The 24,949-nt window shown below is 39.2% G+C and overlaps 1 long non-coding RNA gene across 1 annotated transcript in view; it reads left to right on the top strand.

The window, feature by feature from the left end:
• The window catches only part of LOC110214908 (uncharacterized), an 84,074-nt gene that overhangs the window by 44,124 nt on the left and 15,001 nt on the right, over positions 1-24,949 (top strand). Inside the window, exon 2 of the long non-coding RNA XR_002326386.2 lies at positions 4,984-5,045. This is a non-coding gene — a long non-coding RNA (uncharacterized LOC110214908). The remainder of the gene's footprint in view (positions 1-4,983; positions 5,046-24,949) is intronic.

The following is a 24,949-nucleotide window of genomic DNA, read 5'->3' as shown; positions in this document are numbered from 1 at the left end:
TCCCATGGGTTTAAATAGCATTTCTAAGCAGACAATTCCCAAATCTATATTTCCAGACCTAGTATCTTTTCTGAGTAATAGCCTTGCACCATTAACTGCTTATCGGACATTTTGAACATGAATGTTCCATAGCCCTCTCAAAACATATTGAAAATGGAATTCACCCTTTACCTCCAAACTCACCTGTCTTCAAGAGCCCTATTTTTATTGAGAGCATTACTATCCTTCTAGTCACTAGGGTTCATATTCTCAGAGTTATCCTTGATTCTTAACTCTTATTTACACCTTGATCCAGGTAATTGTTAAGTTTTATTGTTTCTACCTCCACACTTTCACTCCCATCTTTCCAGTTTCTCTGCTAACCCAATCTCTATCCTAGATAAGGCCCTCATCAGCTCTTCAGTAGATTGTTGCCATAGACTCCTAATTCTTCTCCCTCAAGCCTTACCCCTGTCCAATTCCTCATCCATGCCATTTTCCTGAACCACAGCACGTCACTCCACTTCTGAATACATTCCAGTTACCCTGTTACCTCTAAGACCAAATTTTTAAAAATCGCCTGCAAGGCATTTAAAGGCATTTCACAATCAGAATCTAACCTATCTTTCTAAACTTTTTTCATACACTTTATAATCTAGCTTAAATGGTCTTACTTTTCTTCACCCTCAACACTCCATTTCCATTCTTGTGTTTTTACTATTCCTCTTTAGTGGATTGCCCTTCTGCCTGACCATTGACTATTAGGAGAAACTCCTTAGTGGCCTTCAAAGATCAGCTTCAGGGGCAGCTAGATGCACAGTGGATAGAGCATTGGCTCTGGAGTCAGGAGGATTTGAGTTCAAATCTGGCCTCAGACACTTGTCACTTACTAGCTGTGTGACCTTGGGCAAGTCACTTAAACCTGATTGCCTCATCAAGGGGTGGGGGGGTGGGGGGAGCAAAGATTAGCTTCAGCATAACCTTCTGCATGAAATTCCTTTCCTGAGCCCTAGCTGCTAGTGCTCCACTGTCTTCCAAAATATCATCTTGAATTTACATATTTATTTTATATGGACATATATAATAAGCACATGTCTCCTCTAATGGAAGGTAAGCTCATTAAAAGCAGGGACCATTTCCATTTTGTCTTTGTATACCTAGTAACTAGATCTTCACTAACTATTGTCCCACAGCTCTCCTTCCTTTTGCGGCTAAACTCCTCAAGAAAGCCATCTACAATAGATGCCTCCTCTTCCTCTCCTTTCATTCTCTTCTTAATTCTCTACAGATTGGCTTCCGACTTCATCATTAGACTGAAATGGCTTTTTTTTTTGCTTTTTGGTGAGGCAATTGGGGTTAAGTGACTTGCCCAGGGTCACACAGCTAGTAAGTGTCAAGTGTCTAAGCCCACATTTGAATTCAGGTCCTCCTGGCTCCAAGGCTGGAGCTCTACCCATTGTGCCACCTAGCTGCCTCCGAAACTGCTCTTTTCAAAGACATGCTTGTTTGCTTTTTAAATTGCCAAATCTGCTGGCCATTTCTCAATTCTCATCCTTCTTGATCTCTCTGTAGCCTTTTGACATTATTGATCACCCTCTTCTGTGTGTGTGTGTATGTGTGTGTGTGTGTGTGTGTGTGTGTGTGTGTGTGTGTGTGTATGACAGAGACAGAGAGAGAGAGAGAGAGAGAGAGAGAGAGAGAGAGAGAGGAGAGGAGGAGAGAGAGAGGAGAGGAGAGAGAGAGAGGAGAGGAGAGGAGAGGAGAGGAGGAAGGAGAGAGAGGAGAGGAGAGGAGAGAGAGGAAGGAGAGGAGAGGAGAGGAGAGAGGAGAGAGACAGAGAGGAGAGAGAGGAGGGAGGAGGGAGAGGGAGGGAGGAGAGGGAGAGAGAGAGAGAGAGAGAAAGAGAGAGAGAGAGAGAGAGAGAGAGAGAGAGAGAGAGAGAGAGAGAGAGAGAGAGAGAGAGAGTACTTTCTCCTGGTTCTCTTCCTATCTATGTGACCACTCCTTCTCAGGTTCCTTTGCTGGATCTTCTTCCAGATCATGCTCACTACCGATGGATATCCCACAGGGCTCTGTCCTGGGACCTCTTTTCTTCTCCCTATATTGTATATTATTTCACTTGGTGATCTAATCAGTTCCCATGAATTCCATTATCATCTCTGTGCTGATGATTCTTTAATCTGTTTGTCCAGCCTTAATCTGTCTGGTGACCATCAGACTTGATATCTCTAGTTGCCTATTGGACATTTCAAAATGGATGTCTATAGACATCTTAAACTCACTGTATCCATAACTCATTATCTTTCCCTCTAATTTCCCCCTTCCTCCTAACTTCCCTATTATCTCAGAGAGTACCACCATCCTTCCAGTCACTCAGGCTCACAACCTGGGTGTCATCCTCACCTCCTCATTTTCTCTCACCTCCCTATCCAGTCTGTTGCCAAGGCCTGTTGATTGTACTTTTTAAATGTCTCTCACACATGCTTTCTTCTCTCCTGTGACATTGCCACCACCCAAGTTCAGGTCCTCATCTCCTCATGCCTGGATTATGGCAACTGCCTGCTGGTTAGTCTGTCTGCTAAAAGTTTCTCCTCACTCCAGTGCAGCCTCCACTCAGCTGCCTTCCTAAAGTGTAAGTTTGACCACGTCATCCCCCTACTCAATACACTCCAGTGGATCCTCTGTTTGGCATTTAAAGCCTCTAAGGCACTTTATGAATAATGATCTCATTTCATCTTATTATCTCTCTTCTAAAGATAGAGAAACTGAGTCAATCAGATTAAATGACTTGCCTGGGGTCACACAGCTAGTAAGTATCTAATGCTATATTTGAACTCAGGTTCTCCTGAATGCACATCCAGGAAGGAATGGCATCCATTGGAGACAGCCTTCTCAAGTTTAGCCATAAAAGGCATGAGAGGTATGGGATGACAGCAAGGATGGATGGATCCAATGAGGGTGTTTTGAGGATGAGGGAGACATAGGCATGTTTGTAGGCAGTAGGGAAGCAGCTAGCAGACAGAGAGATTGCTTATAAGGTTGAGGGTGAGGATGATGGAAGGGGTAATCTGCTAGAGAAGACAGGATACAATTTGTTCACATCCTCCTTGGCAAGGAGGACAGATGCCTCTTTATATGAAATGGAGATGAAGGAGGAGGAAATGGTGGAAGGCATCTGAGTGATTCAAGATGAGGAGGAGAGGAGAAGAGCATACTCTCAGAAAATGCCTTCAGTTTTTTCAGTGAAATACAAAGCGAGGTTCTCAGATGAGAAGGGAGGTTTGAGCAGGGATGAAAAGGTTTGTAAAAGTCGCTGTGGTATGTGGGACAGTGACTCAATTAGAGAAATGCAGAAAGATTGCTATGCTTCACTGAAGACCCAGGTGAGATTTTGTAACATAAATTTATAATGGAACCACTCAGCATGGTTTTAGGATTTTTTTTTCATTCAGGATATGAATAGGAGTGAAGACAGTGGATGGTGAGAGTAATGCAAAGTGAGACTTAGCTGTGTGAGATTGGCAATAGGATAAAGTGGCAAGGAACTCAAGAGGACAGTGTAGAACTGAACTGGTTGACCAAAGGGTCAAGTTGGAGAATAGAGGATGGTGTGGCCATTACATGGCATCATGGCTGGGAAAGAACTGATGGATTGAGTGACTAGAGGTCACAGTCAAGATAAACAGCAAGGTTATGAGTTTCAATACCAAGGGAAAAGTGGAATTACAAGAGATTATGATCAGATACATAGCACCTACTGTGTGCCAGGCACCCTACTAAGCAGTTTTTTTCCCTAACAAATATGATCTCATTTCATTCTCACAACAACCCTTTGAGATAAGTGCTGTTATTATTGCCATTTTACAGTTAAGGAAACCAAAGCAAACAGAGGTTAATCTGCTTGACTAGGGTCACATAGCTACTAAGTGTGTGAGGCTGGATTTGAACTCAGGTGCTCCAGACTTGAAGCTCTCCATTGCACCAAGCTGCCCCTAAAGGAATTTCAGCCTTCACGAACATGGAAACGGAGCGCTTGTGGATGATGGTAAAATCAAAGGCATGAGCGTATCTGTTTAACTGAAGTGCAACGAGGGATCAGATCATAGGGAATGAGTACATTGAAAAACTGCAGTTGTTTTTCTTTTTTTTCTTTAGGGGGGAGGAATATCAGTGTGTATTTTGAAGTCTGGTGGCATGAGTCAGGCACTGAAAGCATTGAGGGAGGAAGGAAAGCATCCTGGGAAGTTGGGGGTTGTGAGGGAATATTGTATATATTTTGAAGTCCTCTAGTACGAAGGCAGGAGTTGGGGAGGCGGGAACCCTCCCCTCCTTTCAGGGTATGTACCAATATCACTAATGAATATTGATGGGAAAATCAAATAAAACACTAGCAAAGAAGTTACAAGCATATGTTCCCCCAAAATTATTCATTATATGACCAAGTTGGATTCATACCAGAATTGCAAGGATTCCACACCAGAGAAGTTATTAATATAGTTCATCACATACATAACAAAAATGCCATAACTCACATGGTTATTTCACTGAATGTGAAGTCACAGATCCTATCTATCCATGCCACACATGAGCTGCGTCTATACATTTAGGACATACATATCTCACATAGACTCATACATACCTTAAATGGCCAAAGATTGGGGAATGGCTGAACAAATTATGGCATATGGATGTAAGAAATAGAAATAGAAATAGATGAATTAATTCAGGGTGAATAAAATAGAACCAAAAGAAAAATATGCAACTACGAAAAAATAACAGCTAGGCAAAGACAATAATAACACAAACAAAGGCTTGATAAACATACAGAAAGGTATTAAAAAGAAGTTGCAGAAACCAACAGAATAATTTTGATTTTACCTTAATTTACACATCAAGAAAATTCTATAAATAACAGAATTTTATAGCTACATTTATAATTATAGAAGAAAAGATTTAGAGCTTTAAGGAACCTTTCAGATTATTTAATTCAATTTCATTTTACAGGTAAGGAAACTGAGCCCTAGAGAGTGACTTATTCAAGGGAACAAAGGTACGGAGTGGAAAAGGTGAGATTGGAGTCTAAGACCTAGGACACAAAACCTAAGCCACCTGTGCACTTTACCAAATCTCACCTATAATCCCTTTTATTTTTTTCAAAAATTTATCTTGTTTGTGGTTTTGTCTTTCCTCTTGTTCTGTCATTGTCATTATCATTATTATTATCATTGTTTGTGTGTTTGACTATTTCAAGGTATTATTCTTATGATCATTGTATATTTGATTATTTGAAGGAATGTTGGATTGAGGGCCAGAGGACCTGGATTCAGATTCCAGCTCTGCCTCTTGGGCAAATCACTTAACAGGAACAGCTAACTCTTATATAGCACCTACTGTGTGCCAGGCACTGTGTTAAATGCTTTACGATTATTATCTTATTAGATCTTCACGACAATTCGGGGAGGTAGGAGGTGCTATTATTGTCCTCATTTTACAGATGAGAAAACTGGGGCAAACAAAGGTTAAGTGACTTGCCCAGAATCACAAAGCTAGTAAGTGTCTGAGGCTGGATTTGAACTCAGGTATTCCTGACTCAAGGTTGAGTGGTCTGCACACACTACGGCACCACAGAACATATAATCTTTCTTGGCCTCAAAATTTTTTTCATCCGTAAAATAAGGGGGTCGAACAAAATCAATTCTAAGGTGACTTTCAGGTTTAAAACTGTGGTCCTACTGGTACTTAAAAAGTAGGACAAGAAATGTCTTTCTTAAAAACTTGCATGTCATCTTGAGATGGGGGAAGGGGAGAGATGGAGAAAAAAACTTGGGACTCAAAAATCTTATGGAAGTGAATGTTGAAAACTAAAAATAAATAAATTTATTTTAAAATATTTAAAAAAAACTTGAATGTCATGCAGAATGAATCTTCTCTTATTCTATGAGTGTAGAGGTCACGTGATATATTAGAAAGTCCACTGGTTTGGGCATCACCAGGCCTGAATTTTAGCCCTGTCTCTACCTCTTACTAGTGATATATTCTCAAGCAGACCATTCAACTTGTTTGCATTTCAGTTCCCTCTTCTACACAATGAAGGTGTGTGTATGTGTGTGTCTTGTGTATATCTAAAGATATTTTAGATCTCTCTCTATAGATACCTATATCTACATTTACACAAATATCTCTATCTCTACATCCATAGATAAATATCTCTATCTTTATAGATATCTATATGTCTACAAATATCTAGATCTATGGAGATCTAAATCTCTCTCTATATATATACATATACACAAGACATGCACGTACCTATTATTGTTAGAAGTCAAAATATACAGCTGCAGATCTATAGCTTTATTACTTACTATATACTGAGCACTTGCACTAAGCACAAATAGAAAAACTGAGACTATTGCTGCTTCTTTACTTGGGAGATACAAGACAGAAAAGAAAATCTAGTTGCAGGTTGTAATGACACTACTTAGAAGTCCTAAGGGTACTGCAGTAGAGTAGATGGCAAGGCCCAGGAATCCACAGATCTGTAATCTATTATTAATATAATAATAATATAATATAATATAATATAATGTAATATAATATGATATGATATGATATGATATGATATGATATGATATACTATGATATACTATGATATACTATGATATACTATGATATACTATAATACAATATAATACAATATAATATAATATAATATAATATAATATAATATAATATAATATAATATAATATAATATAATATAATATAATATAATATAATATAATATAATATGATATAATATGATATAATATGATATAATATGATATAATATGATACAATATGATACAATATGATACAATATGATACAATATGATACAATATGATACAATATGATATAATATGATATAATATAATATAATATGATATAATATAATATAATATAATATAATATAATATAATATAATATAATATAATATAATATAATATAATATAATATAATATAATAATAATAGCATTTGTATAGCACTTTAAGGAAGATAGGTGCTATTGTTTCCCCCATTTTTCAGATGAGGAAACTGAAGCAAACAGAGGTTAAATGACTTGCATAGCATCACATAGCTAGTCAGTGTCTGAGGCCATATTTGAACTCAGGACTTCCTTCCAGGCCCATCGCTCTATCCATTGTGTCACTTAACTGCCTCTGTATCAGTTGTCACTGTTATTATAAATGAGAAACTGAGTATTGTCAATCAAGCATATAAGATATTTAAGAGTAAGGATAGTATCATTCTTTATATTTGTATTTCCAATGGTGAGCACATGCTTGGAGCATAATAAATGCTTTTTGGTTGGCTGCCTGGTACAAACATACATACTAACTCTTCAGATTTAGGAGGAACAAGAGATAACTTTCAACTGCAATAGTGAGGGAAGTTTTAAGGGGAAAGGAAGGATTTGAAAGCTAGCTAAGGATTAAGTAAACAGAAAGGATAATAGAGGTGACACCACATTCTACTCCTCTGATAAGTGGGGATATACTAACATTTTGTTGTATATGAACCAAGCATTTTTAAGGGTTAGAAAAACAGGTGGAGTTTTGAGAGGTGTTAAATGCTGGCTGGACCCCAGTCCATCTGTTACAGCCCCTCAATAAACTGGTAACAAAAAGGCTAGCATAGAGTGAGAATGCATATTTAGGAGGTTTGGGGTAAGCCAGAAAGATATTCTTAGATTCCACTGTCATTTTAAAAGAAATTGTAGCAGAGCCAAGATGGCGGAGTGATAAGAAGCAATGCAGTGAGGCATTCTCCATGAACTTCTCCTAACAGATCTATTTACAGACTGAATGCAGATAGAGAAATCCAGCAAAGTCAAAATGAATCTTCTGTCCAGCCCAGATTGCATACGGAAACAAACAGAGAGATGTGGGGAAGGAGTTTGGCAAGGAGCAGGAAATAAGGCCTGTGGACTACTCCAATACCCAAAGAAAGCCTGTGCATCATGGCAAGAGGTCTCAGACCTATACCCAGGCACCCCCACACCTGTCCTGGGGTACTGTGACAGAGACAGGGGTCCACTGGAAGCTGTGTCACCCACTCTGCAGTCCCGTGTCAGGGCAGAGTGACAGGGGACCTAGGACCTGCACACCACCATGGCATTTTCAAGTAGAGAAGCCCTGGGTGGTGTATAGAGAAAAAAGGAAGTTCAGAAGCCTGCAGCAGCAATGGTGTGGCTCGGGCCTCAGGTGCAAAGCAGAGTCTCACTTCCACTGTCTAGTCCAACTCACAGAGGACAAAACCAGGGCAGGAATCTTGGACCAAAAAGAGCCTACGATTCTGCCCCTCTGAGCCAACAGAGCCTTCCAATTGGCTAATAGAGGCAGAGCCCAGGAAAGCGATTTGCTCTTGCTCCAACCTAAACCCAGGCCAGGACCCTGCAGAGCTCAGGCCAGAGGGGCAACAATCAGATTTTGCCCTGGATCAAAAGAAATTTTATTTTCTACCTTTAGAGATGCCCGCTCTTGAGTCTCATGGATCATTTTGTTTACACCTCCCTTATTATCATGTAATTAATTTTTTTTTTTGGCTTAGGCAATCGAGGTTAAGTGACTTGCCCTGGGTCACACAGCTAGTAAATGTTAAGTGTCTGAGATTGGATTTGAACTCAGGTCTTCCTGTCTCCAAGTCCAGAGCTCTATTCGCTGCACCACCCTGCTGCCCTGTAATTAATTATTTTACATTATAGTTATTGATAGATAAATGTAGATGGGCTGTGATCTATACTGAAGGAGGGTATAGTCACCACATTAAAGAGATAAAAGATGCATTGAAGTTGAAGTGTATGTCTGTGCATGTCTCTGTGTGTGTGTCTGTGTGTGTGTGTCTTACCTATAATCTACTATCCTGAAAATTCTATGAAGTCTTAACCTAACTTTTATATCTTTTCCCAATACCTAGCAAATTATTCTGTACACAGTGGACATTTAATAAATGTTTATTGGATTAAATCAAATGTAAAGAAGATTCAAATGAAGTGTTAAAGCAGTATTTGAGCTTCTTTGCTCCTTTGGGAAGAGTAAAGTAGTTTCTTTAGTAAACTTGATTTACTAGGCAATTAGTCATTGTGTGGCCGAGTGATCAGCCACGCACCTAATGTGGTTTTAAAGACAAGCCTGTCAAATCTGTATATAAGCACTCATTAAGCAACTACAACCTGCCAGGCCCTGTTCGAAGCACTTCACAAATATTATCTCATTTGATCTTCACAACAACCCTGGAAGGCAGGTAGTATTATTACCATCCTTACTTCATGGTTAAGGAAACAGAGGTTAAGTGACTTGTCCAAGGTCATGCAGCTAGTAAGTGTCTAAGGTCAGATTTGAACTCGGGTCTTCCTCACCTTTGGCAATCAAGAAAAGAGATAGCAATGGAGGAAGAACCAATTATTGAGAAGGAATGCCTCTTCAGCTTTTCCATTGTACCCATTCTAGAATCCAGCACCCGCATGAGGTACCATGCCCTACAAAGAACAGGTCTAGGGAGTCTAGCTGTAGAGTTGAGTCAAGCTTCAGAGAAGACCAGGTCCAGGGAACTCAGTACAGTTACAACCATGCAGAGATACTCTACCTAATGAGAGGAGTAAGTAGGTGACCCATTGAGACAAGACTTCAGAAGACATTGAGCAGCCCTCGGTGCCAGCAGTGTGAAATGCCTTGGCCAGATGCGTTACCTCCTGGTGTATAGTGTGCTCTATATGTGTGCTCATTTTTCCTACTAACCCTGTGTATATTTAGCAGAGTATGCTCTGGGTTTACAATGGAGATGTTTCATGGCTGTGGTTTAAATAAATGTCTTTGTTTTGAGCTAATAGTGTCAACTGGCTGAAGAGTTGAAGTAATCCCATTGGTGGGGGGTGGCTCCTTAGTGAGATTTCCAACAGTGTGGGCTTACCTAGTACCTTGAACCAGCAGGATCTGTCCCCTGAGGTGCCCAAAGCACCAGTGTATGGAAGGTGTAGGGGGACACCTAGACAAGTTGTTGCATAGATTTTTAATATTCCTTAAAGGGAGTAGTGAACTTTTTAACAGATGGCCCAAGCTTCCTTCTAGGACCATCCAAGTTCAGGGCAAATTTGATTTAAACAAGAAAAGACTATTTCCTTTTTCAAACAGACCTGTGGTTGCACAGTTTAGAACTCTATGAAAACAAGTTGCCAGCTGCCTACAATTTATAATCTTGGAGAGTTGCTTAGGGCACTAAGAGATTAAGTAACTTACTCATGGTCGCTAGTATGTATCAGAGGCAGGACCTGAATCTAGGTCTTCCTGTTAGTACTTTCTAAAGCCAGACCTAGGTGAATTCCTTTTTAGGGCCAATTCTAAGTATTCAGCGGCCTGGCAGCCAAGATGGCCTGCTGGGCATGATACAGTGTGCCCAACTCCCAAATACTTACTCCAGAAAAAAACCCAAAGTTCATACAAGACAGGAAAATGATCAAGAAACCCAATGAGAAACTTCAGTGAAGTCCCTTTTTCCACCCCAAAAATGCACCAAAACTCCCCCCCCCCCAAATGCAGAAAGCAGCCATTGAGCACTGGGGAAAGGAAGCTCTCCAGTATGACCAGAGATGGGACTCGTCTATGTGTGGTTGAAGCAAGAATGAAAAGCTCCCTTGAGAAAGCCCCAAGATAATCAGAAAGTCTCCGTGTAGGGACCTTGGAAGCCCCAGCAAACAGCAGCCACAGCAACCAGTGCAGTACTGAGCAGTGCGGTGCCCGCAGTGTTCCAAATAGGACAGCTCAGCCCAGGGACCTGAGGTCCCTAGCACTGTATCCTGAGACACCAGAGAAGGTCCTGAAAATTAAGTGCCCATGAGGCAGAGGTCAATGGAGGAATCCATTCCCTCTTCAGTATTATCTTCCCTTTTAATCCCTCCCTTTACTATCACCACTTGTTTCTCAGTTGAGCTTGTTATAATTTTTATACCAAAGTGGTATGTGTGTGTGTGTGGGTATGTGTGTGTATGTGTGCATTCAACATTCTTTTGTCTATTCCAGATGAGAGTGGGATTCATCTGATGTCTAATCCTTCCATCCCTTAGTCCATGTTTGTATATTCTTCTTCCCAATGATGAGGAAGAGCAAGTTCTGCTCCTCCTTCCTCCTTTCTATACCACTATATTCCACATTTTGTCCTCCCTTTTCTTTCCAGTATTCAAACCCTTGGAACAGAACCAATCCCTCCCCTCTCCCCACCAAGTACCTTGGCTATTTCAGGATGATGTTGTGGCTCACAGGGAACTCTTTTTTTTTTTCAATTATTTATTTTTAGCTTTCAACATTCACTTTTATAAGATTTTGAGTTCTAAAATTTCCTCCCTTCCTCCCCTCCCCGCAAGAGGGCATGTAATCTGATATAGGCTATACATGTACAATAATCATATTAAACATACTTCCACATTAGTCACATTGTAAAGAAGAATCAGAACCAAAGGAAAAAACCACAAGAATGAAAAAGAGAAAGAGAGAGAGAGAAAACAGTATTTTTAGATCTGTATTCAGACTCCATAGTTCTTTCTCTGGATGTGGATAGCATTTTCCATTGTGAGTCTTTTGGAGTGTCTTAGATCCTCGTATTGCTGAGAAGAGCCAAGTCCATCGAAATTGATCATCATACAATGTGCCTGTTACCGTGTACAATGTTTTCTTGGTTCTGCTTACTTCACTCAGCATCACTTCATCACATGGAACTCTTAAGTGTATAAATCATCGATGCTTTCTGAGTTCTGTACACACCGTTACAAAATGATGGGCTTTGCCATCTAAATGTCTGAGACCACAAAAGTCATCCATGGTAAGAAGATGAGTTTGAGGAAAGAAAAATTAGAGAGTATATGACATGATCGTCTAAGGCATTTTGGAGAGGTTTCAAAATTTTTAACCAGGTTGCTTCACTTTTCCAAATCATGATCACTCCTTATTTCCAAAGACCCTCACTCCTCCACCCCCACCACAACTATACACAAAAATGCTTATACCCTTAATCTTTCCATTACCCATAAACTTATCGCCTCCATGTTCAAGAATCCTCAAGTCCCCTCAGCTGACCATAAGTTATTGGCTTTCCACTGCTCCTGCCTTTCCTTACCAAATCCTACTCTTTGTCCACACTGTAACCTTTAATCCCTCCATTCTCTCCCAGACTATCTCCTTATACTGGCCACATTCTCCTCTATTCCCCATCTTGACCCCTAGTCTCTTCTCTTGAGTCCCTGACCCCCTTATCCTATGTACAATTAAGCCCTGCTAAACTTCAGCCTTGGATCACTGCCACTGTCTGCTACTTTTGATCCTACACTCATGCTTCTGAACAAAGGGGGAGAAGATCACACAACCATTCTGACAGGGTCCACTATAAATTTATGTTATATAATCTAAATGGGCCCTAACTGTTCCTGGGCAATCCTACTATATGTCCCTTGTCAGCTCACTATCTCATTCTCCACAGCCGCACTTTCAAAGCTTTTCGTCCCTTCTCAAATCTCTCATGGCTTCCTCTCCCTCACCCTCTAAGCTGAGAACCTTGGTTTATATTTAACTGAAAAAATTGAGGTCATTTGCCAAGAGCTCCCTTCATTACCTCATGTCACTCAGATGTCTTCTGCCACTATCTCCCTACTGACCCCCCATCTTCTATGAAGAGGCGGCCTTACTGCTTACCAAGACTAACACCTCTACCCACTCAAGTGATCCAATTCCACCCCGTTAACTCTTGCTGATTGCTGTCTCGGACCTCCCTATTCGCTCAGTCACTTATTTTCAATCTCTCTCTTCTTATTGAGTCCTTCCCTACTGTCTACAAACATGCCCATGACTACTCCATCCTCCAAAAAACCCTCCCTTGATCCTTCTATCCACACTAACTATTGTCCTATACCTCTTCTTCCTTTTCTGGCCAAACTCCTCGAAAGGTCCATGTATAATAGGAGCCTCCAGGTCTCTAACATTATCTCTTCTTAATCCTTTATAATCCAGTTTCTGACCTCATCATTCCACCAAAACTCCTCTCTCTAAAGGTACTGGTGATCTTTTGATTGCCAAATCCAATGACCTTTTCTCAGGCCTCATTTGTCTTGACCTCTCTGCTGAATTTGACACTCTATTCTTCTTGATACTCTCTCCTCACTAAGCTTTTGGAACAACATTTTCTACTGGTTCTCTTTCTATCTATCTAACTGCTTGACCCATATCCAAGTCATGCCCCCTAAGCTACATCAGGGTTAGATGTCTCATAGGGTTCTGTCCTGGGCCCTCTTCTCTTCTCCCCCTATATTACTTCACTTGGTAATCTCATCAGCTCCTATAAATTACAATCTCTATGCTGATGATTCTCAGATCTCCCCATCCTGCCCTAATTTCTCTGTTGACCTCCACTCTCACATCTCCAAATGCTTTTCAGACAGCTCAAGCTGCATATCTAGTAGACATCTTAAACCCAACATATCCAAAACTTAATTCATTATCTTTCCTCCTAAACCCTCTCCAATTCCTACCTTCCCTGTTACTCTCAAGGGCAACACCATCCTCCCCGGCCTTCAGGCTTACAACCTAGAAGTTATCCTCAACTCCTCACTATCTCTCACCCCTGTATCCAATCTGTTGCTGATGCCTATTGATCTTACCATTGCCTCTTAAATACTTCCCCTTCTCTCTCCTGAAACTGCCCCCACTTTGGTGCAGGCCTTCATCATCTCATACTTGGACTATTGCAGTAGCCTACTGGTGGGACTGCCTGCCTCAAGTTTCTCTCCACTCCAATCCATCCTCCATTCAAGCACCAAAGTGATTTTCCAAAAGAGAAAGGTTTGCCACATTACCTTCTCCTGCTCAAATAACTCTAGTGGCTCACTACTGCCTCCATGATAAAATACAAAAACCCTCCATTTGGCATGCAGAGCCTTTCATAACCTACTGCTTTTCAGTACTCTTTCACATTACATCCCCCAACAGACTTTTTGATCCAGTGACACAGGCCTCTTTGCTGTACCATGAAAAAGATACTCTTTTTCTATATATTGTATACTTTCTCTGGCTGCCCCCCCCATTATCTAGAATGTTCTCCTTCCTCATCTCTACTTCCTGGATTCTCTGACTTCCTTCAAGTCATCTCATCTTCTTCTTTTTTTTTTCTTTTGGTTAGGCAGTGGGGTTAAGTGACTTGCCCAGGGTCACACAGCTGGTGTTATGTGTCTGAGGCTGGATTTGAACTCGGGTCCTCCTGAATCCAGGGCCGGTGCTTTATCCACTGTGCCACCTACCTGCCCCCTCATCTCATCTTATCTTCTACTATAAGCCTTTCCCACCCCCTTTTAATTCTAATGCTTTCCCTCTGTAAATTATTTCCTATTTATCCTGTATGTAGCTTGTTCATATATATTGTTTGCTTGTTTTCTCCTCATTTCTCCCCCACTCTCTCACCCCATTAGATTATGAGTTCCTTGAGGGCAGTGACTGTCTTTTGCCTCTTTTTGTATCCCCAGCACTCAGAACAGTACCTCGCACACATCAGGAGCTTGATAAATGTTTATTAACTGACTACAATTAATGAATCAACAAACATTTAGTGAGTGCTTCCTAAGAGCTACACTGTGCTAGGTGCTAGGAATACAAAGATTAAAGAAAAAAAATTGTACCCTCTGGGAGCTAATATTTTATCTGGGGCAGACAACATGTTTACATGAAACCACTAGGTGATACCGTAAAGGTAAATTTTGGCTGGGTACTCCCCTTCCCAACAGAAAAAGGGGAAGAGCTGAATCTTCCAGACTGCTCGCTCTCTCGCGCTCTCTCTCTCTCTCTCTCTCTCTCTCTTTCTCTTTCTCTCTCTCTCTCCTTTTACTGTATGTAGCAATCTAGTACAATTCATCAAATATTTATTAACCATTTACATGCAAAACACTGTGCTAAGCATTGGGGATACAAAGGAAATGAAAAACATTCCACGCTTTAGGAACTCACATTCTCCTAGGGGGCAGCAACATGTAAAGAGATAAGTATAAGATAAGAGGAGAAAGAGAGCACTGAAAAATAAGGAGATCAAAAGGCTCATTTCTGATGTCACTGTCAGATTATACCTTCTCACTTCCACACCTTGGGAAGAGGGAAGGAATAAGCATTTTTTTAAGTACCTACTATGTGCCACGCACTGTACTAAGCACTTTTTACAATATTATCTCATTTGATCCTCACAACAACACAGAGGAATATTTTTATTCCCATTTTACAGTGGAGAAAATTGAGGCAAACAGAAGTGACTTGCCCAGGGTGAAACAGCTAGTAAGTATCTGAAGTCATATTTGAACTCAGGACTTCCTGACTCCAGGCCCGGTGCTCTGGGCACTGCATTACCTAGCTGCCTTCATTTCTGGTGCCTATTCAGTATACAACATATACCTTTTCATTCTTCTTTGGGCTATTCCCAGGAACATTAGTCAATAATGAATTTATTGTTTGTTCAAATCTTGTTCTTAAATTTGTTTAAGATAGATGGATGACTTGTTTGAAGTGTCATTAAGGAAGTCACGTGCTAACACAGCATTTCATGCAAGTGGTTTTTTGTTGTTTTGGGGTTGTTTTTTTTTCTTTTAGAGTTCAAAATAAGGGCATCTCCAAAGAAGTTTTAATTGCATGGCCAAGTATAAAAGCAAGACAATAACTGAACTGTGAGCAATGCCAAATATCTTTTTAGTCCAATCCAATTATTTTCAACGTTGAGCTAGTATCACCAAAAATACATTTTAAAAAAAATCATAGATACTTGAATGCTTTTTAATCTTGGTGCTTGAGAAAACTGCACCTGTACATTTTGTGCTTAGAAGTGAATGTGGAGGTCTAATCAAAGTACAAACTTTACCCTGCACAATAATAACATTCTTTCCTTTCCTTTCCATTCAGTGAAAAAATTAAAATGGAAAATCCATAGTTAGGAGAAGTATTTCTAATTCTTGAGCAAAAGGAGCTGAATTTATCTTTGTTATGCATCATATAAGCACATATAATGATCTTTTGATGTAAAGGCTCTTTTTAATGCAAAATGAGAAGAATAAATATTTTTCTATGTGATGCAAAAAAAAAAATTTAAAGAGATCTCCCTTTGGGGGATTTTCAAAACAATTTTCTTTCATCCTTTGGGTAATTGATTCCTCTCAAGGAACTTTTGTTCTATCCATTTTGAAATAGCCTACACTTCTGAAGTTTTGAAAACATTTCAAGGTCCTCTCCTTGGGAATACACATAATATGCTCTCTTAATCTTGGAACAGCTGGAGTGCTGGAATGATTTAATTTGTAACTAGTAACTGAACCAATGTTACTAATTTCTTGAGAACAGGAGCATTTTAATTTCTTTAGGTTTCCTGGGCTTATTTCTCACAGATTTGGATTTTAAGTACTACATTCTACTACATATCTGCATATTCTAATTCCCAATACCTAGCTCCATATTTTGTAGTGGGAAGCTAACAATGCCATAGCTGTAGCTGGGACAGCATCACTTTTTAAAGTCCTTATCTCAAGGCCTTCAAGGTTCTTTGAAAAATAGCTACTGGAGCTAAAATTCCTTAGGCCCTGTTTCAAGGTCAAAAAGGCTTTTGGGTTGGGAGGTGTTTTGGAATGGGAGTAGAAACTAGGAACAAGGAAGTCTTTAAGTGAAATTTTCAAGTCATTTGCATGCTAAAGGTGATTTCAGTTTTGAGATATCTGTTTTTTGTTTGTCTTCTGGATTGACCACATAATGATTTCCTATTGACCTTGTATACTGAGATTTCACAGAATCAACAGCATCTCAAAGTTGGAAGAGACTTTGGAAGGCTAGTCTAACCATTGGCCCTGTTATATCCAGACCAGGCAAATATATCTGGAGTTACAGGATTAGTAGGATAAGCTCTATCTTGTTCAAAATATGGATAGCACTATAGGAATTAAGCTTAATGCTCAATATCTATAATCTAGACTTCCTGAGAGGAAGATAAAGGACAGTGCTGGCCAAGGGCTTCAAGGAAGCACCGAACCCTTCAACTCAAAGGTAGATCTAAAGAAAGTTAACTTTGTTTTTTACATTTGTACTGTAGCGGGCCTGATTCAAGCCAGCCCCATGAGACTCTCAGGATTGAAAAGAAATGAGATGCTCATAGAGCATATAATACTAAAAAAAATAAGTTTATCTAACAATATCATGGAAAGGCTCAAGGAAACAGCATTAATTCATTTGGGCACAGCCATCTCTTCTTCTGCTTTTGCCACAGTGGTCCAGCAAGTCAAAAGAATATGTTAAACCTGAAGAGCTTCCAATTCCTTGTGCTCTGGGATATCATATCACATTACATTACATTACATTACACATTACATTACATTACATTACATTATTATATTATATTATATATGATATATTAATTATATCATATCATATCATATTATATCATATCATATCATTATATTGTATTATATTATATTATATTATATCACATCGTGTATTGTATCGTATCATTCATATCGTATCGTACCGTATCACACCATATCATATTATATTACATTATATCGTATCATATTATATCATATCATATCATATATTGTATCATATCGTATCATTCATATCATATCATATCATATTATATTTAGATGGTCAAGAACAGTCAACAGTTAGAGTCTTAGTCCTCTGAATCAGTTAAGTCTCAGGGATAGTTTCATTGCCTTTTAGGGGAAAACTGGTCTTTCCTAAGATGTTGTTCCTACCATATCAGTGCCTGAGAAATGGAAGAGCTATCTGAAAAACAAACAACATGACAGCTGAAACATGTACTCACTGCTTGAGTGGCATAGAGGATGGACCAATGGGGCAATACACACAATCTAATTATTGCAATCAGAAAAAAACAAAGCGGAGTTGAGATGGTCTATTACAGGCAGCAACCCTGCTGAACTCTCCTGACATTCCCCTCCAAACAGCTTTAAAATAACTCCTCAAATCAAATTTTGGAAAAGCAGAGCCAACAAAAGAGCAGCGTGAGACATTTTCCTTGTCTAAGACAACTTCAGAGGTCAGCAGGAGAGGTCTGTGACATTGAGGTAGAGACCAGCCCAGAGCACAAGGGGCAGCAGCACCAGAGGTGGTTGCAACAGTGACAGGAGCAGCAGCTTCAGAAGCTCTCAGCCCAGAGATGGAAAGATGGGTGGACAACTGGTCAGAAAGATATTTTGTTTTATTTGGGGTTTTGGCTAGGCAATGGGGTTAAGTGACTTGCCCAAAGTCACACAGCTAGTAAGTGTCAAGTGTCTGAGGCTGGATTTGAATTCAGGTCCTCCTGACTCCAGGTCCAATGCTCTATCCACTGTGCCACCTAGCTGCCCCTGGTCAGAAAGATATTAAAGGGACCCTTTGCTGACACTGAGTATAGCTGGTGTCATTTGGCATATCTATTGCCCATACATTGTTGTGGGTCAGAGTCCCAGGGTGCAGAGAAGCACTTGTGATCAGACAAAAAGGAAAAGGGCCCTGGTTACAGTTCCAAGGCAGAGAGGAAGCTTAATCTTGTGACTGAAGGAGAACAGGGAATTTGGTCACAATCCTATGGCGAAGAAGAGTGCTAGTGCTTGTAGCTGTAGGGAATGAGGGGCCCTTCCTGGGTAAAGACCAGAGTACAGACCAAGAGAGTAACAACTACACCTCTCTCCAGATTATACCATCTTGGAAGCCCTCAAAAGTTGCAGATACCCAGAACTAGCTCTGAAAATAGTAGCATGAAAGAGGCTGAAGCTTGAGGGGTGCCTCCCCACCCCTAGGTGAGCAGAGTCCAACTTCACCATAAAGTTCAAAGTCAAGAAACGGGCTGGAAAAATGAGCAAACAACAAAAAGAGAACCTAATCATAGAAAGTGGTGGCAGAAAACACCAAGGCATGAACTCAGAAGAAGGCAGCAATGTGAAATTAGTTACAAGAAAAGCCTTAAAGAAAAAAATGTTAATTGGACACAAGCCCAACAAGAATTCCTGGAAGATTTAAAGAAAGAGGTGAGTGGTAGAGGGAAAATTGGGGAAAGAAATGAGAGTGATCAAGAAAATTATGAAAGGAGAGTTAACAGCTTGGTTAAAAAAAAAAGGCACAAAAAATATTGAACACCTTAAAAAACACAACTGACCTGATGATAAAAGAGGCACAAAAATTCACTGATGAATAACTGCTTAAAAAGTAGTTATAGGCCAAATGGAAAAGGAGATACAAAAATACAGTGAAGAAAAGACTCCTTAAAAAGCAGAATTGGCCAAATGAACAAGAGGTAGAAAAGCTCACTGAAGAAAAGAAATCCTTAAAAATTAGAATTGGGCAAGTGGAAACTAGTGATTCTATGAGACATCAAGAAACAATAAAACAAAGTCAAAAGAATGAAAAAAATAGAAGAAAATGTGAAATATCTCATTGGAAAAAAAGCTAACCTGAAAAATATATAGAGGAGAGAGAATTTAAGTATGATTGGACTACCTGAAAGCCATAATCAAAAAAAGAGCCTAGACATCTTATTTCAAGAAATTATAAAGGAAAACAGTCCCAATAGATCAAGAAGGTAAAACAGAAATTGAAAAAAAAAAATCCATCAATCACCTCCTAAAAAGGATCTCAAAATGAAAACTCCCAGATATTACAGCCAAATCCCAGAGCTTTCAGGTCAAGGAAAAAAAATATTGCAAGCAGCCAGAAAGAAACAATTCAAATATTGTGGAGCCACAGTCAAGAACACAAGATTTAGCACCTTCCATATTAAAGAAGCAGAAGGCTTGGAATATAATATTCTGGAAGACAAAGGATCTAGTATAACAACCAAAAATAACCTACTTAGCAAAACCGAGTATAATACTTCGGGGAGGGGGGAGGGGAAAATGGATATATAATGAAATGGAGGACTTTCAAGCATTCCTGTTGAAAAGACCAGAGCTGAATAGAAAATTTGACATTCAAACAAAAGACTCAAGAGAAACATAAAAAGGTAGAATGAAAGAGTAATCATAAGAGACTTAATAAAGTTAAACTACTTACAATCCTATATGAGAAGATGATACATGTAATTCCCACGAACTTTATCATTATTAGGGTAGTTGGAGTATGCGGAGACAGAGGGTGTGGGTGTGAGTCAATTATGTTGGGATGATCTTAAAAAAAAAGGTGAGAAAGAGAGATGCACTGATAAGAGAGGGAAGGGACAAGTAGAGTAAGAAGTTTTCTTACAGAAAACAGGCACACAAGGAAAAGTGTTCATAGCGGAGGGGAAGTGGGAAGTGCTTGAAAAAGGAAAATGCTTGAACCTCACTCTCATCAGAATTGGTTCAAAGAAAGAAGAATATATCTATATCTATATCTATCTATCTATCTATCTATCTATCTATCTATCTATCTATATAAACACTCAGTTGAGTATAGAAATCTATCTTACCCAGTAGAAAAATGGGAGAGAAAGAGGATAAGAGATATGGAAGAGGAGGGAATGATAAAAGGGAGGGCAAATTAAGGGAAACGGTGGTCAGAAGCAAAACAGACTTTATAGGGAGAGAGAGGATAAAAACAGAGAGGAAGATAAACAGAAGAAAATAGGATGGAGGGAAACACACAGTTAGTAATCATAACTGTGAATGTGAATGGGATGAGTTCACCTATAAAATGGAAGCAGATAGAAGAATGGATTAGAAACCAGAATTCAACAATATGTTGTTTATGAGAGATACACTTGAAACAGAAACACACATACAGAGTTAAAATAAAGAGCTGAGACAGAATCTATTATACTTCAATGGAATTAAAAAAGGCAGGGGTAGCAATCATGATCTCAGACAAAACAAATAATTTATTGATTATTTTGAATAATTAGTTAATTAAAAGAATCAAGGAAATCACATTTTATTAAAAGTATGAAAAAATTTTACAGCCTGTTTCTCTGATAAAAGCATCATCTCTCAAACATATAGGGAACTGAGTCAAACTAAAAATAAATTCTCCAATTGATAAATGATCAGAGGATATGAACAGGAAGTTTTCAAAAGAAGAAATTAAAGGTATCTCATATAATCACTATTGATTAGAGAAATGCAAATTAAAATGACTCTGAGGTACAACATCATACCCATCAGAAATGACAAATGGTAGAGTGGAGAAAATAGGTATACCAATAAACTCTTGGTGGAGTTGTGAACTGGTCCAACCATGCTGGCAGTTTGGAACTATACCCAAAGAGCTATAAAACTATGCATACCATTCGACCCAGCAATAATTTTACAGGGTGTGTACCCCAAGGAGATCAGAGAAAAAGGAAAAGGGCCCACATGTGAAAAATATTTAGAGCATCTCTTTTTGTGGTGGCAAAGAATTAGAAATTGAGGGGATGCTCATCAATTGGAAAATGGCTGAACAAGTTGTGGCACATGATTCTGATGGAGTATGATTGTGCCATAAGAAATGATGAGGTACAAATGTGTTTTGCATGACTACACATGTATACCCTCTATCAAATTGCTTGACTTCTCAATGAGGGTGGTGAGGGAGGAGCGTATTTGGAGCTCAAAATTTGAAAAAAAAGAATGTTAAAAATGCTTTTATACGTAATTAGGGGAAATTAAATATTGAATGACACTCAAAAATAAAAGAAATGATTAGGGCAGTGGTTTCAGAAAAGACATGGAAAGATCTATATGAACTGATGCAAATAAAGTGATAAGAACTGGAAGATCATTGGACACAATAACAGCAATGTTATAATGATGGTCAATTGTGAAGGACTTGGCTGCTCTGTTCAATATGGTGATCCAAGACAGCCCTAAGGGACTCATGATGAAAATGTGCTGTCTACCTCCAGGAAGAAAGAATGAACTCAGATTGAAAATTGAAGTATGATTTTCTCATTCCATATATATATATATATATATATATATATATATATATATATATACATACATACATGAATATCTTTTTTTGGTATATGGCTAATATGGAAATACGTTTTGTATCATTTGATATGTATAATTGACATCATTTTGCTTGCCTTCTCAGTGGTAGAGAAGGGGTGGGATGGAGGGAAAGAATCTGAAATTCAATTTAAAAAGAAAAGAATGGTTTAAAAAATAATAATTTTTAAAGAAGAACCCCAAAATTTTTGTTTTAAAATTCTTATTCTATCTTTTGAGCAAATGCCTCTAATCTAGACCTACTTCCTTCCTGGCATCATTCCCTTTTTTCTGGAAACTTCTATGCTATAAATTTGTCTCCTAATGCATCATGGTGCCTCCCTACCTAGGAGAGGAAATCAGTCAGACTCACCTGATTGAGACCATGCCCATATCTGTAAAGTTCTGTCCTAGCCTCCTTACGGTCTGCTACAAAAGTTGATCATCTCTAACGTAGGCCAGTAGGTAGACGGTATGCCATAGAATTGAGGATTTTCTTGTAATTCTAGATGGGGAGATCAGTTTGTGGCTATAATCTGGGAGTCATTAGCTCCCAATCCTAGTGTCAGGGGAGGGTTATGCTGCCAGAGTGTAGAAGATGATCAGCCAGTTGTCACACTGATTCTGAGGAGTGACCAGAGAACTGAAACTAGGAATGGCAAATGCTAAAGAGAAGCTTGTTTCAGCACTACTGTTGCATCCTCTTTTTCATCATGCCAGAGACCACCAGACTGAAGGCTCAGATTCTAACTTTCCCTTGCTGTCCCTGCCTACCTACTCTGTTGATCCTGCCCTCCTCCCAGTGTTCCATTAAGTCTGACACTTTCCCTTGTGTGAGCTAAAATATGGCAAATAAAGACATGATGATTTTAACACCGCTAGTTAGTCTGAATTTTTTGAGAATACCTAAGACCCCAAAATAGATACCACCAGACCCCAAAATACATAATAAATTAGTAATAATTCAAATCATTTTGTAATGATTTTAAAAGTAGAAAAATGTATCAGTGAGATGGACTAGACAAGGAAGAGTCAGAAATAATTGAACTTAATAATTCCATGTTTGATAATCTACACACATAGCAGATATCCTTGATGAGGGTTTTAGTAGGAAATAGGCAGGTTTTCACAAGTGATGTTTCACAGTGGGACCACATCTCTACCTTCACAAAATTGAATGAACGATGCTGAGAAAATAAGATCCAATTTTACTTACTATTTGTTAATTATAAAAAGTATTTAATTAGTAGGACAAAACATCTTAAACACTCCTTCCTAACAAGATGTCTCCCATACATACAGCAAAATCATTCATGATTCATTGAAATATAACAGAGATAACCTCAACTTAGCTCAGTTCGTATATAGGACTGTTCTTTCCAATTTCGTATCCAAAGGCCTCCTTTTCATCTCTGCTAGATGAGTCCTTGTTTTAGCTTCCACTAGATAGGGAACTCAAAGGTCCTCCTAAAGATTGCTCTTGCTCCCCAAAGCATTTATATTGTTCCGATTGAGATACCTGGCTACCAGGACAAACATTTTTGAATACCTTTGTAGACAATCAGAAAGCCTCATCGTCAACACATGGTTAGTCAACCAGAAACTAGTTACAGAATGTCTCCAGTCTTTTTCTCCAAGACACTTCCCTTATACATCATCATGATCCTCCCACAACTAGACCCTAGAGAACTCCACATGGACAGACGTTCTCTTCGCCCTGGTGCTCTCCACATGGAGACACCACCTGCAGGGTTTTGCACATACACCAGACTCTTATTACACATATGGCCCTTTGCTTTTTCCTTTGATCTCCTTGGGGTATAGATCTAGAAGAGCTATTGTTAGGTCAAAAGAAATGCACAGTTTAGTATATAGTCATGGGGAGGGGGGAGCTATAGTTTTAAAATGTTTGGTACAGAATAGCTGAACCAATACACTGCTCCTCCAACAGTGTATTAATGTGCCTGTTTTTGCACAGTCCTCCTTCCAACATTTGTCATTTTCCCTTTTTTTTTTTTGGTCAACTTGGCCAATCTAATGAGCATGAGGTGGAACCTCAGAGTTGCTTTAACTTGCATTTCTCTCATTATTTGAAACATTGTTTTTTCTTATGAGTATTGATAGCTTGGATTTCTTCCTTAGAAAACTGCCTGTTCGTATCCTTTGACCATTTGTCATCTGGGGACAAAATGCTTTTAATGACCTCATACAAGCCCTAGAAACAAAGATTGATTTTTAAAATACCAGTATTCTACCAGTGTTGTATGACTTTGAGGCCTGAAACTACAGTCTCCACAGAATTGAAAATGATTATTGCACAGAACAACGAAGAAACACGTTGTGTTTGTGACCAAGCTGCAGCATATCATTAATGAAGAATTGCAAAGAACAGGAGTAAAAGATGTCATTGTGGAAACACAGAATAGAACATGAAAATAGGCTGATTTCATGGCAAGGGCAAAGGATAACAGGTGGATGACAAAACGTCAAGAGAAAGCCAAGAAGGCCTCGAGCACATTGGTGGACCTCCAGCCATGCATTTATGGGAGGACATGGAAAAGAGACAAACAATAATCAGGCAAAAATTATAATCTGTATTACTAAAGGGAACATCCAAGTTAATGAGATCACAGATCTATTTGAGTATTTTTTGAGTTCCATCTATTGGTTATCATCCTTCCAGTTTCCCAGATATTCATGACTTGAAACAGGATTTTCAAAATTTCCACATGTTGGCCTGGAAGCAGCCAGTGAATATCTGTGTATGCTCTGTATAATTCACTAAGAAAGGCAAATCTGAACGTGTTCTAAGGACTACTCTATCATATTACACATATGCATAGTCTGTGTGTGCTACTGCTCTGAAGGCAGAGCCATGGGCCCCAGGGCCTCTGTTTAAAGCCTGACCTTTCCTCCCAGCTTCCCTGCTTTTGGACTTCTTTGAAACTCATCGTGCTCTTGCTCGGGGTACCTTCTCTGCCTTCCACTTTTCAGCTT

The sequence above is a fragment of the Phascolarctos cinereus genome, unplaced genomic scaffold (assembly GCF_003287225.1).
Source record: "Phascolarctos cinereus isolate Bilbo 61053 unplaced genomic scaffold, phaCin_HiC Scaffold_726;HRSCAF=1367, whole genome shotgun sequence".
Lineage (NCBI taxonomy): Eukaryota > Metazoa > Chordata > Mammalia > Diprotodontia > Phascolarctidae > Phascolarctos > Phascolarctos cinereus.
The sequence above is the reverse complement of the archived record's forward strand: the minus strand, read 5'-3'. Positions and strand labels throughout refer to the sequence as shown.